Genomic DNA, 14,170 nt, shown 5'->3' on the forward strand with positions numbered 1-14,170 from the left:
TTGTTGATATTTGAACCGAATGTGCAACAAATTAATCTACTTTCAGCTTGAAAATTTTCAACTCATCAGGAGTACAGTGTTATCATATAGTGGGCCTACCCTTTTATTTTTATTTTCACGTGATCTGATGATATTCATTCCATTATCAAGTGTTTAAATTATAAAGAGTAGTGAAACAAGAGGAAACACAAGAAAAGCTATGAAAAGAAATTTTGAATCTTCATTTCTCACAAAATAAGGATAAGATGACGGAGTCGGACACATAATATATCATGAAATTTCATTGAAAAACATCAATATCTGAAACTAGAGTTATCAAATTGTGATACCTCTGACTCGTATTGAGAATGCACACTTCAAATTAATATAATAAATTCTGTGATCAGACAACGGAATCCTGATTTTTATCATGAGCATGGTTAAATCAAGAAAGTTATATTATTTATTGAAAAGTGAAAATCTAGATACAGCGCATGTCAAAACAATGGCTGACCAGATTTTTAAAGTCATAGTAAAGTCACACTCACCGTAAAATTACCTTTGTGTATAAGATATTAAGCCGTTCTTGGACTTTTCACCCACTATATATATATATATATATATATATATATATATATAGTGTATATATATATATATATATACTCTTTATGTATGATTTACTAATAATTTAGTTTAACCAGTGAGTTAATGGATCTGCATAATTTTGTCTTTTTTATTTTTATTTGTAAATAAAATTTAGTTTGTAAACTTGATGTTACAATAGGCGATAGCCTCAGTAATATTCTATTTCATTCTCTCTCACTCACTACAGGCTCTATTAGTGTTTGTATCTAGTCCTTTCAGACATGACCCCCTCCCGCGAACTCACTACGGGTGCCATGAGGAGCGTCAAAGGGTAATACTCCTCTTCCCCATTCACTCTCTCACTCTTCCTCATCGCTCTCCTTCTTCGTCATTCTCCTCACACCCTTTCGCTCTATATTTAATTTCATTTTTCCAATCGACGTCTGTTGTCGAACGATGATGATGATGAAGAAGAAGCTCATTGATCCCCATTGTCATCCATTGAACATCTGCACATTTCTGTACTGTCATTTTGTGTCTGCTCTCATTTTAAGGGTTGATTCGATTTGGTAAACACAATTGGATGAGATCCGATGTTTTAGTGAACAAGTATCATTTTCATCATACTGCAAGATAATTCATCAGTATGATCAAAAGATAAATCTTCTTTCCTGTTTTGAAGTATAGTACATAAACTAGTAGTTCTGTGAACAGTAGACCTCACGCAGTATTCTCATCCACAAGTACCTGATTGAAACTATAGACCCAAAGACCTTAAAGATGCATAGACTCACATGCAGCGCTAGTGTCGTACTTGGAATTGAAATCCGCCATTGAGGGGGCAACCCATAATATTATTACATACCAATGCCACCAATGCCTTTGTGATCTATAGTATTACAAATATATAATATATATAATATCTCGTGCTAAAATACCCCAATGGCGGCCTTCAATTTCAAATAAGAGCTATCATTGGGAAGGCATAGGCATTGTGGGTCTATATCTCTTCAAGGTCTTTGTGGAAATACAACAATAGACTGGCTTCTCCACACATCTGTGTAATCACTTGTCAGCTGATTTATGATGAATAATTCTATAGTCTGATTTTTACTCTAGTATTGGCGTATGAAGGAGGCTCCTTTTTCCTTTTATATTATCCTTGAAATGCAAAATTTTCAAAAACCTTGTACAGTACATACGTCGACGCGCAATTAAAAAAGGAACATACCTGTCAAATTTCATGAAAATCTATTACCGCGTTTCGCCGTAAATGCGCAACATATAAACATTCAAACATTTAAACATTAAGAGAAATGCCAAACCGTCGACTTGAATCTTAGACCTCACTTCGCTCGGTCAATAAAAACTATTCCATTTAACCACAAATTACTTTGCCTGCAGTGAAAGTAGTATTTTCTTTCTACTTTGATGTAGTACTATCATATTATTTCCATTAAGCTGTGAGATTTTCTAAATGAAGGTCACAAAGAAATTAATCAGAGAGTATGGAATTAATACTATAGATTTCATACTCTCTGAGATTAATCTGTCTTTTCTCGTACTTGTATAAATCTTATCAAATCCAAGATAGATTACCAGTATACAGTATTTAAGCTCTCTGAAAACTAATCCTCTATTAGTGCTTTTGTGCAACCGGGCCTTATATTTGAATAACACAATGATGGACATGAAAATAACATTTTAAAAATGATTGTATGTGCACTGAACGCTTAAATCAATGCATATCATTGAGATCATCGCTAAATTTTAAAGAAAATCAAAGTAAATTCTTTATTAAAATTTGACGTTTCCAATGCATTACCGACTATAATATTCGGCAATGAATTCGGCAATTCACTTCTTATAGCAGAATCTCTGTGTTATTTTAGTTTAACTTGATAGCTGTTGAAGGCATGCTCTGAGTAATAATGATTAAAATTAATAGTTGTTAACAATAGGTACGTTTATAAATTCATATTCCACTGTCATATATTTTAAAATAACCCTATCTAAATTTGGGAGAGGAATAGCACAAGGTTACCTTATTTTTTCTCTCCCTATCATTTTGATGATGTACTTGTTGTATGAATGAAAGAATAAAATATATAATACAACTTTAAGAATAAAATAGTGGCAATCACTTTCATCTACTAGGATATCTCATTAACGTGATCTCATTACATATACACGATCAACAATACAATGACACGATTAACACATAACACATACAATGATGATTAAAAACGATTTCATTTGAAATATGACTGAAAGATAGTATTCAAAAAAACATATTACAAATACTGTACAATTCAGAACAATTCTTTTCCCATCCAATTGCAACTTCCAAGCTTGTAGTGGAAGACGAATTGGTGGCATACGACGCAGGTGTTTTGTCCACTTCAATCTGTATTTTTTATGATTGCTGTTAGTGGTTGCACATTGCACTCACTTCGAATTGTTTCATTTTTAATGTGGTCTCGTCTTGAGTATCCTTGAATGCTGCGCACAAACCTCATCTCTGATGCCTGAATTCGTGAGTCATCATTCTTGGTCTTTGTCCATACCTCACTACCGTTAAAGGGATAGCCATTGTCTGAACAGAACTCAATCTCTGTCTTTTTTCTGGCCTTACCCTTCAATGTTCGGTGAATGACTCCACAAATTGAGTTAACCTTTCTTATTTTCTGAGGTATATCTCACTCGACAGGATAAATCACAGCCGAGATATTTAAAGTTTCTCACCTGTTCCATTATTATATTATTCAGAAATATTTTTGGAATGCAAGGGCCACTTGCCCCGAAATGTCATTACTTTCGATTTCTGATCTGGGATAATCATATTGAAATCTGTACTTACAGCTTGAAGCTTATGGATCGACATCTGTAGCTTATCCTCACTTTCCTGAACTATCACTGTATCGTCCGCAAACATGAGAGAGTTGAGGAAGACTCCCTGCCCAATTTTAACACCAGAAATAGGGCAGGCTAACTATCTCAAAAAATGATCAAACAGACTCTCAGAGAACTGATTTTGAAAAGAAAAACGAAATAACCAGTTAGTTAGAAGTTTCTTGAGTCTAGGCTGGTAAGAAACCTTGATAAATCGAGAAGCAAGCAGCTACCTCCTCATTCTGTGAGCAAGTTCAAACCCTCCATACATTCTCCACAGGATAATACTGGCTCGTTTTTCATTTCTTTCTTAGCCCCCATTGATAATGGCGTTTCTCCAGTCCGCTCCATTCTATGACAGCTAATGAAAGCTTTCCTTTCTCTCCATTCAGTTGGAGTCTCACTCTCTCACTCTCAGTGCCTCTTTGATGTTGTCGGAATGTCTCACTGTCGAACCAATTCCTACTCCCCCCTCCTTCCAATCCTTTATTTGCTGTTGACGGCTCAGGGTTATCGTATTTCAGGAAAGTACCGGAGACCACTTTCAGTTGATGTTTTATGTACTTTGGCTTGTAGAGAATAATAGTGAAACCAGGAGAGCAAGATCCGAATCATGCTATTGAAGTGGTTTTATAAAATAACATTACTATTGAATGGAATGTAAAGAGCAGAATTAGGAGTAGAATTGCGTTGCTTTTCTGAAATGATAATGTCATAGAGTATTAATAGTAATTGGGATATAATTACCCAAAACTTTGAGTTGTGATGTCGAGTTTTCCAGGATTGAATTTTCTTTCTCATCTTCATATTATCCTCAATATTTCTATTTTATCTATCACATCTAATCATATTCCTAATTTGAGTTCTCTCACGAAAATAATCCACAATTTGAGAATACTGGCTTGATCTGTTTCTTTTTAGTTTTTTCTACACAATTTATACAAACATTTTTTTCTCTTTTTGATTTTGGAAGATTATTTTTCAATTCTCCCGATTTAAACCTCATCAAGAATGAAGATTAGAAAGGAATTCTCTTTTTTCCCCCTTCAGAATCCTTCCCTCTGGATTGGAACTTATTTGAATTTAACGCACGTTGGGAAAACGTTAATACCGCTCAATATAGTTGAATTGACAGACTTATAGCGATAATTGATTGAATAGTGTATGATATTATTCAAAGTCTAAGTGAATTTTACGTTAAAAAAGTAAATTCGTATGGCTTTTGTTGGTGGGGAGTCCCTTGCGGGAAGGTCCCACCGCTTGAATATATAATTTAAGCCGTCAATGGGCCTTACGACTGAATTTTACGTTGAAGGACAAAGATAAAATACAAATACTGTTATTGATAACACACAACACACGTGTCCACACAGAATATCCATGTTACCAGAGTGGAAAGATCATGCTTAGCATGTAAGCAGCGAGGTCTCTCACTGTATCACGTGGTTCCTCCCCTCCATTTGTGGGAAGGGACACTAGGGAAGATGAGGAGGAGGAGGAGGAGGAGGAAAACTCTAAAGATGGAAAGGGAGGTAAAGGAGATTGTTGAAAGTGACAAGAAAATGCAGAGGACGTCCTGTGGAGGCGTCCTTAAAGGCGTCGAGATGTTCTCTCTTACTCTCTTACTCTCTCTCTGTTTCTTCCACTATCTCTCTATCTCTAAACAAGAGTCCGAATGCTTTTTGCGTGGACAGAATGCTTGAATAATTTAGACACGTCCGACGTCCGTCCATTCAGACTGAGAGAGCCTCTCGAACAGTTTTTTGCTACAAAGTTGGGGACCGCGGAAGGGACAGAGAGGGCCTTAAAGGACAGAGAGGCTCGTGAAGATTTTTTGCGAAACAACCGAGAATTGTGTGCTGTTATCTCTGCTGCTTGTCCCGTCACGTGTAAACTGAATAGGTGTCTCATGCTGCAAGGCCTAGATTGGTGTATTATCCTTGCATGATTTTGGGATTTGGGCGAATAGTATCTTGCATGATTTTGGCGGATTTTTTCGCAAATTAAGGCAGATTCCCATATAATCAGTATCAGTGAACGTGTCCGGTACAGTGAGAATATCATTCCCATATGTTCTAATGGGATCATTCATACTCGTTCGGTTGGGCTTAGTGGGAATAGTGAATAGTCTCATTAGAGCCCATGTGAAATATATTTTAACTTTACAGATCACTGAACCTGATAATATGGGAATCCTCCCATATATTATAGCCTTCGCTGTGCAAGGGTAAAAATAAACTTTTCTTACAGTTACCTTGTAAAGTAACCATTCCTGCACTGATTACAGAACGCAAATAATCACTTTTCCGCTCTAGTGCGGGAAAAAATTTTTCTGTACTCCAGATTTGCAACATGGCAACACAAAATAGTTGGTGGGTTATATGGAGGATTAGTGCACGAAAACAAAAAATAAGTTGGTAACAATGACTATGGTTAGATTTAGATGAGAATCATTTCAATGGCTACCCTATATTTATGATAAGATCCCAATCTAGAAATCCAAAACAAGAGTAATGTTTATCTAAATCATAATTAAATAATAACTTCTCATCATTTAATAATAAATAATGTTTATTTTCTATTGACAGTAATAATTATTTCAACTCCAAGCAATGAGAAATGTAGCAAACACACATTTTGAAATTCGAATTTTCAGGTTAAATAATTACCGTTCGAAATCCATGCCAATGAATTACTACAATGAAATATTTTCTTTTGTCCATGTTGTTTTATAAATATTTTTTAGTTTACTTATAGTATTTTTCGGTAATTCTAGTTAATCATAATTCTGAATATCTGATACTGTTTTTAGCTGGATGAAAGAATGAAGTTAGGTACGATTCTTCCCGCTAGGTCGCGCGCTTGTCGGTTCAGCCATTTTGCAGTCATCCAAACCAGCTGTTGGCGTGTATTTTGAATGCAAATTTTTTGTTTTATCTGTATTTTTTCTGATTCTTGAATGAATAAAAATGAGAACTTTGGCTGAGAATTTTCAACTTCAATTGGATTATTGATTTTTAAATGAATTAAGGTTGTTATTAATAACAGCATCACACACACAAACATTTGATGGATTTCAGCCATCATTTTATCCATAATTACCCACTTTTCATATTCAATGGTAACTGTAGGAAAAATTTAATGTGAAATACGTGTGCAAAGTTCCTCTGCTGCACTCAAGAAGCCATTCCACCCTCGCCGATGGCTCGGGCGTAAACGTTTCTTTTGGTGCAGCAAACTGTCACTTTGCGCACTAGTTGCACAAATAACTATTCTACTGGTGATCTTTTTTTCAAAGTTCTTCGATTTGTATACCATCAAGCTATCAAAATGAGAAAGTTTTCTCAGGAATACATCGTTTTTTCGGTCATTAATTTGTGAGATATGCGCATTCAAAATTGAAATTTTTGAGACATTTCAAATCCAGTAAGAGATAAATCAATGAGATTTGGAGGATAAATTATTCATGGTATTGTTGATTGACTAAAACAAATTTTTTTGAAAATATCAATTCTCAAGAAAGTTATTCAATTTACTAAAAATGACCAGAAATAACTTTTAGTTGAGTTATATCTGGCCATTTTTGGTAAATTCAGTAACTTTCTCAAGAACTGATATTTTCAGAAAAATTTTGTTTTATTCAATCAACACTACGATGAAGAATTCATCCTTTAAATCTCATGGATTTAACTCTTACCGAATTTAAAATGTTCGGTTCCAAATATTTGAACTTTTGGCGCTCATATCTCAAAAAGTAATGATAAAAAAAATTGTTTTTTCCTGAGAAAACTTTCCCATTTTGATATGTTGATGATATACAAATCGAAAAACTTTGAAAAATATCACCAGTAGAAAGTTTATTTTTAGCCGTTGCACAGCCTTACTAGCGTTCATTCTTTCTGTTCGGCTGTATTGAAATGAAATTTGATTTGCGTTTGAGAAATAATAATGTCATTAAAATGATATAAATAGTTGCCATTACATTCCAGATTTATATGATATGCATATCAATATTCCATATTCACATTATGTCACATTATAAGCTGAAGTTGGAATGCAAAAGTGAATCACGAATATACTAACAAAGAAAATAAAAATATTCTGATAAAATATCCTTCTTGGTGATGCAGTTGGGTCGACGCAGCCTAAATAATTTGTGAACATCCGACTGAAACAAAATCAATAATGCTTCATGAACAATGTGTCCTAATGCATCCCGATACATAGACTCTATAGTGGGATGCTACATGATAGTTTAAGGGAATTAATCCAAGTATGTAAAGGACTTTTTTCATATTGTAAAAGTTTTTTTCCATTTTTAATAAATACCTCTGACATGGGTTACATGACAGAGGAAAAATAAATAAATGTATGGACAAGATACCATACTATTTTGATATGTTTCAAAAACTATCTCCAAGTCCAGAATAGTTAGTACATTTATGAGAATTAATAAAGCAATATTGAAACTTGGAGTACTCTTTATTATTTGAAAAATTACAAAGGAGGTAAATTTCGACCATTGGTCATTTTCAAGTTGAAATATGGTCGATACTAGTCGTTGTAATATTTAAAATAATAAAGGGTACTTTAAAGTTGAAGAATACTCTAACATAGAAGCAGACATCAGGAAAAGGCGCCTTAAATTTTATGGTCACATAATGAGGCTTCCAGATCACAGACTTACAAAAAGAATAGTAACATATGTAGCAACCCTTAGTAATGGAGGTGCATGGATGAAAAACGTCAAGAAGGACTAATACTTGCTAACATTAACAATGATGAAATATACAACAGGAACAGTTTCAGAGAAAAGGTTGAAAAATGGGAAGTTAAACCAGAGATGACTGTGCCAAGAGTGGGAACAAAATGGAGTGAAGCAAGGAAAGCGGAGTTCTCACTGAAAATGAAAAACTGGTGGATTGATAAAAAGAACAAGAAAAACAAAAAATGAACCAAATTTTGCTCAGCGTCTTCCATCTGGGAGCTTGACGGCTAATAATAATAATAATAATAATAATAAAGGGTACTTCAAGATTCGATATTGCTTTGATTTATAAGAGAAGTCCATACAAGTGAAGTGTTCTTATTTATGATAATTCTTGTGATTTTTAATTGAAAAGTGATCACACTTTATTATTGTATTATTGGTATTTTTCACTACATATTATTGTCTTTGAAAAATTCCGTCAAAACAGGTTTGGTTGGGTGGATCCTGATATTCCTCTCCCAATTTTTTTTTTTTGATTTGCCTGTAATAATTAGATTTTTACATGAACATTCTGAGTCGCAGAAAGATTATCTAATAAGATCTGTCTCACAGACCCATAAACTGCTACACAACTCGTATCTGATCTAAGTTGAGAAATTAGCATATTTAAAATAATAAAGGGTACTTCAAGATTCAATATTGTTTTATTAATTATAAATGTAGCCCATTCAAGGTAAGTGTTTTTATTCATGATAATTCTTGTGATTTTTAATTGAAAAGTGATCACACTTTATTATTGTATTTGTCACTATATATTATTGTCTTTGAAAAATTCCCTCAAAACAGGTTTGTTTTGGTGGATCCTGATATTCCTCTCCCAATTTTTTTTTTTTTGATTTGCCTGTAATAATTAGATTTTTACATGAACATTCTGAGTCGCAGAAAGATTATCTAATAAAAGTTGTTTATACAAGTTGTTTTTCGTGTATATTTGAATATTGATGAATATGTTTTTTTTTCAACTTTGTAGACTATTGAGGATTATTATTTTTGTTGTGGCGAAATAAAATTTGATTTGATTTTTAATAAGATCTGTCTCACAGAACCATAAATTCCTACACAATTCCTATCTGATCTAAGTTGAGAAATTAGCATACATAAATCACACATGCCAGTGAAAGAAAAGAAATGTCGAAACTAAGGAGTCGATTAATAAAAAATGAACTGGTGCCAGCATATGTTTACTGCGATGGTGGGAGGAGGGGTAAGAGGGGGTCCAGGTCAGGCCCCTTGACTCAATAGGGGGTATAGGGAGGAAGGGGCTCTCAGGAACCCCTTGGGGCACATGACTTCGACACAGAAAAAAGAATAAGGTGGCAGATGAGTGGAAGAAATAAGAAGTTGAGTTAAAAATGAGAATGGAGGGTAAGTCGACCACAAAACTGAAGGAGCAGAGGTGTGCAAATGGGAATATGAGCTCAAAATGAAGTAGAAGAGGAAGAAAGAGAAGAAGATGAAGAAGATCAAGAAGATCAAGAAGAAGAATAAGAAGAAAAATAAGAAGAAGAAGAAGAAGAAGAAGAAAAAGAAGAAGAAGAAGAAGAAGAAGAAGAAGGAGAAGAAGAAGAAGAAGAAGAAGAAGAAGAAGAAGAAGAAGAAGAAAAAGGGATGAGAAGTCATGTAGAAGATGTATGTTCTGCAGGAATAGATGGGGAGTAGCGGTATGTGAGTGAGAGGTCCCCATGTCCACAGTGTGTTGAAAATTGGAATGAAGAGTCGGTCGATGTGAAACTGAAAAAGAAACAAAGGTGGAAAGGAAATGTGTGTTTGCTGAGAGAAGGAGAGATCAAAAAAGAAGAAGACGGAGAGCTGGAAGGGAAGGGAAGAGAGAAAAGGAAAGAGGAAAAAATAGGTTTGGTAAGGAAGAGGAAGTGAAGAGAGGAGAATGAGAATGAAAAAAAATGGAAAAAATAGAATGGAAAGGAGAGGAGAATGGGGAGACGCTGGGTAACGAAGGAAAACAAAAAGAAATGAATAACAAATTAGGGAGTTGAGAAATGAGGTGAAGAAGAAGCAGAAATAAGAGAAAGTTAAATTGAATGGAAATGAGTAAACGATAAGGAAAAGGTATCAAAGGAAAAAAATGTAAAAAATATGAAGGAGCAGGAAAAGAGGAAGTACAATATTGAATAGCAAGGAAATTATAAACAATAAGAAGAAAATTAATGAAAAAATGTGAATAAGAAGGAAGAATAGAAAAGATTGAATAATAATAAACAGGTTTGAGAGGGATTGGATAGAGAAGTAGAATAATAAACAATAAGAAAAAAAGGTAAAGAAAAAGGAAAAATAGAAAAGACTAAATAAGAGACAGGTGAGAGATTGATTGATTGATTGATTGATTGAGAGAGGGATAGGATAGAGAAGATGTAGGATGTCAAGTGGAAGAAAGAGAAAAAGAAGGTGGAAACAGGAGGCAGAAGAGATAAAATAATGTAGGGAACGGTGAAAATGGAGGAGGAAGTAGAAGAGGAAGAGGAATGAGATGATGGGAGAATGAAAGGGAAATGGAGAATAGAATACCGAAGGAAATGTAACGTGTAAAAGAAAGATATAAATAAAAGTAAAGGTGAAGAAGAAAGATAAGACTGAAAATGTAAGGCGAAGGAGAAAGATGAGAATTGAAGAAGAAGAAGAAGAAGAAGAAGAAGAAGAAGAAGAAGAAGAAGAAGAAGAAGAAGAAGAAGGAAGAAGAAGAAGAAGAAGAAGAAGAAGAAGAAGAAGAAGAAGAAGAAGAAGAAGAAGAAGAAGAAGAAGCAGAAGAAGAAGAAGAAGAAGAAGAAGAAGAGGAAGGAGAAGAAGAAGAAGAAGAAGAAGAAGAAGAAGAAGAAGAGAAGAAGAGAAGAAGAAGAGAAGAAGAAGGAAGAAGAAGAAGAAGAAGAAGAAGAAGAAGAAGAAGAAGAAGAGAAGAAGAAGAAGAAGAAGAAGAAGAAGAAGAAGAAGAAGAAGAAGAAGAAGAAGAAGAGAAGAAGAAGAAGAAGAGAAGAAGAGAAGAAGAAGAAAAGAAGAAAGAAGAGAAGAAGAAGAAGAAGAAGAAGAAGAAGAAGAAGAAGAAGAAGAAGAAGAAGAAGAAGAAGAAGAAGCAGAAGAGAAGAAGAAGAAGAGAAGAAGAAGAAGAAGAAGAAGAAGAAGAAGAAGAAGAAGGAGAAGAAGAAGAAGAAGAAGAAGAAGAAGAAGAAGAAGTAGAAGAAGAAGAAGAAGAAGAATAAGAAGATGATGATGAAGAAGAAGACTCGTTGATGTGGTGGGAGTGTTAGTGTAAGTAGAAGAAAGAGGTGCAGAGAAGATGTATGCAGTGCAGAGAAGTGTGGAAAAATAGAAGGAAAAGAAGTGGGGGTAGTCGGTAGCGTTGGCGAGCGAAGAGGTCCCCCTGGGACTTGGAGGGACTTGGCCCTGCAAGACGTAATTCACAGTCTCATACCACCGAGTCCCGAGACCGACCATATAAGAAAATCCACCCCTAAAACCTTGTCTGCCCGGGGCCCCCTTGGGGGCTTGGCCAGAAACCTCCCCTTCCTCCTCTCCCCCCTCCTGCCCACCAAAGACTTTGTGACACGACCATGGGAAATTAAAGAGAAGAAAAAACGTATCACCTGGTGCAGAAAACTCCTGTGCAGGAAGATAGTCGGCTTGCCACCACACACTCACACCACTCACACTAACACTGAATATATGTAAGTGTGTTGATGGGTTGAGAGCTGGTATAATAAAGATCACCTATGCGGTACTGGTGCTGAAATAGAGCAGAAAATACTATAGTGAGGTCCACGTTATAATGACAGTATTTGATCAACTTTCGTTTTGCTATCCTTGTCTATAATTTGACAAAGCCGGTGGTAATATCCTTTTCTAGGTCCACAACGATGCCAATTATGTTTTTGACAGTGTAAAAATATAATTAATTAATGCAGAGAATCGGCATCGCTATTCTTTTATCTTTATCCACCGCCATTATAACGTGGACCTCACTATAGTACTGTATCACCTTATTCTTTTATTTCCTATCACCAATACTACTATAATTAATACTGCCAATAAACTGTTGATTCATAATATTCTCATTATTTGAAAATCACTTCACTTATATGGGCTAATTTATTCAAATTAATAAAAACAATATAAAACTTGTAGTACCCTTTTATTAGAATATTTTAAAAACTTTAAAACATTTTAACGACTAGTTTCGACCTACATTTTAACTTGAAAATGGCCAAAGTAGGTCAAAACTAGTCGTTAAAATGTTTCAAAGTCTTTAATAGTGTAAATTACGTCACATGGACGAGAATGGGCTTTTTGCAGGCGAGAATGATGTTTCTAGTCAAGGCGTTAGCATCGACTAGAATTTCATTCGAGCACTGCATAATACATTCATGTCCAAGTAACGTACACTATTTTTTCCATAATAATCTGAAGAAAAATAATTGAGAATTAGAAAACATTACCTGCTCGTGTTGAAGTTACTACATGCATTCTATGAACATAACCTTGTTTACAAATTTCGAATCAGGAATTTTGCAGAAGTTGACAAAACTTCCACCTGGAGCGCTGAAGGTGTTTTTCTTGTAGCAGTTTTGCTGTTCCTATTTCTGAACTAGGAAACATACTCGACTGTAAAGAAAACATATGGTTTCATTACAGTAGAGTATGCTGTAATGAGAAACATATTATGTTCATTTGTTCTGCAAACAGCTGTTTACCGGCTTTATTTCATGCATGGAAAAAAAGCTGAGATTGATGACTATGACAGAATAGTATATTTCGCACCTAGAGCAGAGAATGATATTTTTCCGGCTCGAAATCGGTTTTCAAGTCCGAGGCTGTAGGCCGAGGACTAGAAAAGATTGAGAGCCAGAAAAACATTTTTGCCCATGGTGCGAACAATATTTTTCGCCACACTACAGGTATTGCTGACAAAATAAATAAAGAATACTTGTTATCGTACCTATCTCTTGATTTTAGTGGTAGAAGATTTGCAGTCAGGATTTCAGATTCTTTTAAAATTTCACTTGGAATATGACGGGCGTCGACATCTTCAAGCATTTTTGAAAATTTGGAATGCGCTAATCATCAATAAATAATTGAATAAAACTGGTTGCGAAGTGAATTAGTTTGATTCGAAACTAGAACTGAAATCATGGCGACTTCAGCTGATGAAGAAAGTGGACACTCGCCCGATCTAGTGGATGACTTATTAGCTACAAACTTCCATTGGCGGCTGGAAAGAGACAACTTTCTGGCCTGGACCGGAAAAGAAACCCTTTTCTGACGTCAGATGAGAGTCGTCTGCAAACAAGGTCTTTCAGACCTACTTAGGGACTGGAAAACAGCTGCTTTCTGTGCAGTGTGGCGAAAAATGTTTTAATGAGAGGAAACTACAAGTATTATTTTTTTTTTATAAATTCTCATTATCTATTATACTGATTCAAAATATAGTGTCAATGATGAAACCGTTTATATAGCTTTCTGAGTAGCTGTGGAGGTGATGTTGAGGTAGTTATCCATACTGAAAGAGAATACTAGAGATTTTTCAACCACATATTTATTAAAAAATCAAGACATCGGTCTTGGTTGTTACCCTCTAAGTTTACCAGAGATTGATAATGATGTAACAACCGAATCCGGTAACCTGGTTTTTCAATAAATCTGTGTTTCGACAATATTTTATTCACTTTTCATATCGTATTAGAATGTATTGATAATGAATAAATAACCTTCTGTTATTTGATTTGTTGGAAAAGACAAAATTGATGACTTGTTATGAAAATTAATTTCAATTGTACAATACTAGAGACCCTCTGGGTTGAAGAACTCGCTCATGAACTGTTGTATTGATCTCTGAGATCCGCAACTTGTAATTATACAGAGTTGGTGAGAATTATTATGGAAACATTCAAATATACATTTTACAATTATGATATTACAGTAGTAGGTTCCATGGGAATC

Source organism: Nilaparvata lugens, chromosome 11, assembly GCF_014356525.2.
Source record: "Nilaparvata lugens isolate BPH chromosome 11, ASM1435652v1, whole genome shotgun sequence".
NCBI classification, from domain to species: Eukaryota; Metazoa; Arthropoda; class Insecta; order Hemiptera; family Delphacidae; genus Nilaparvata; species Nilaparvata lugens.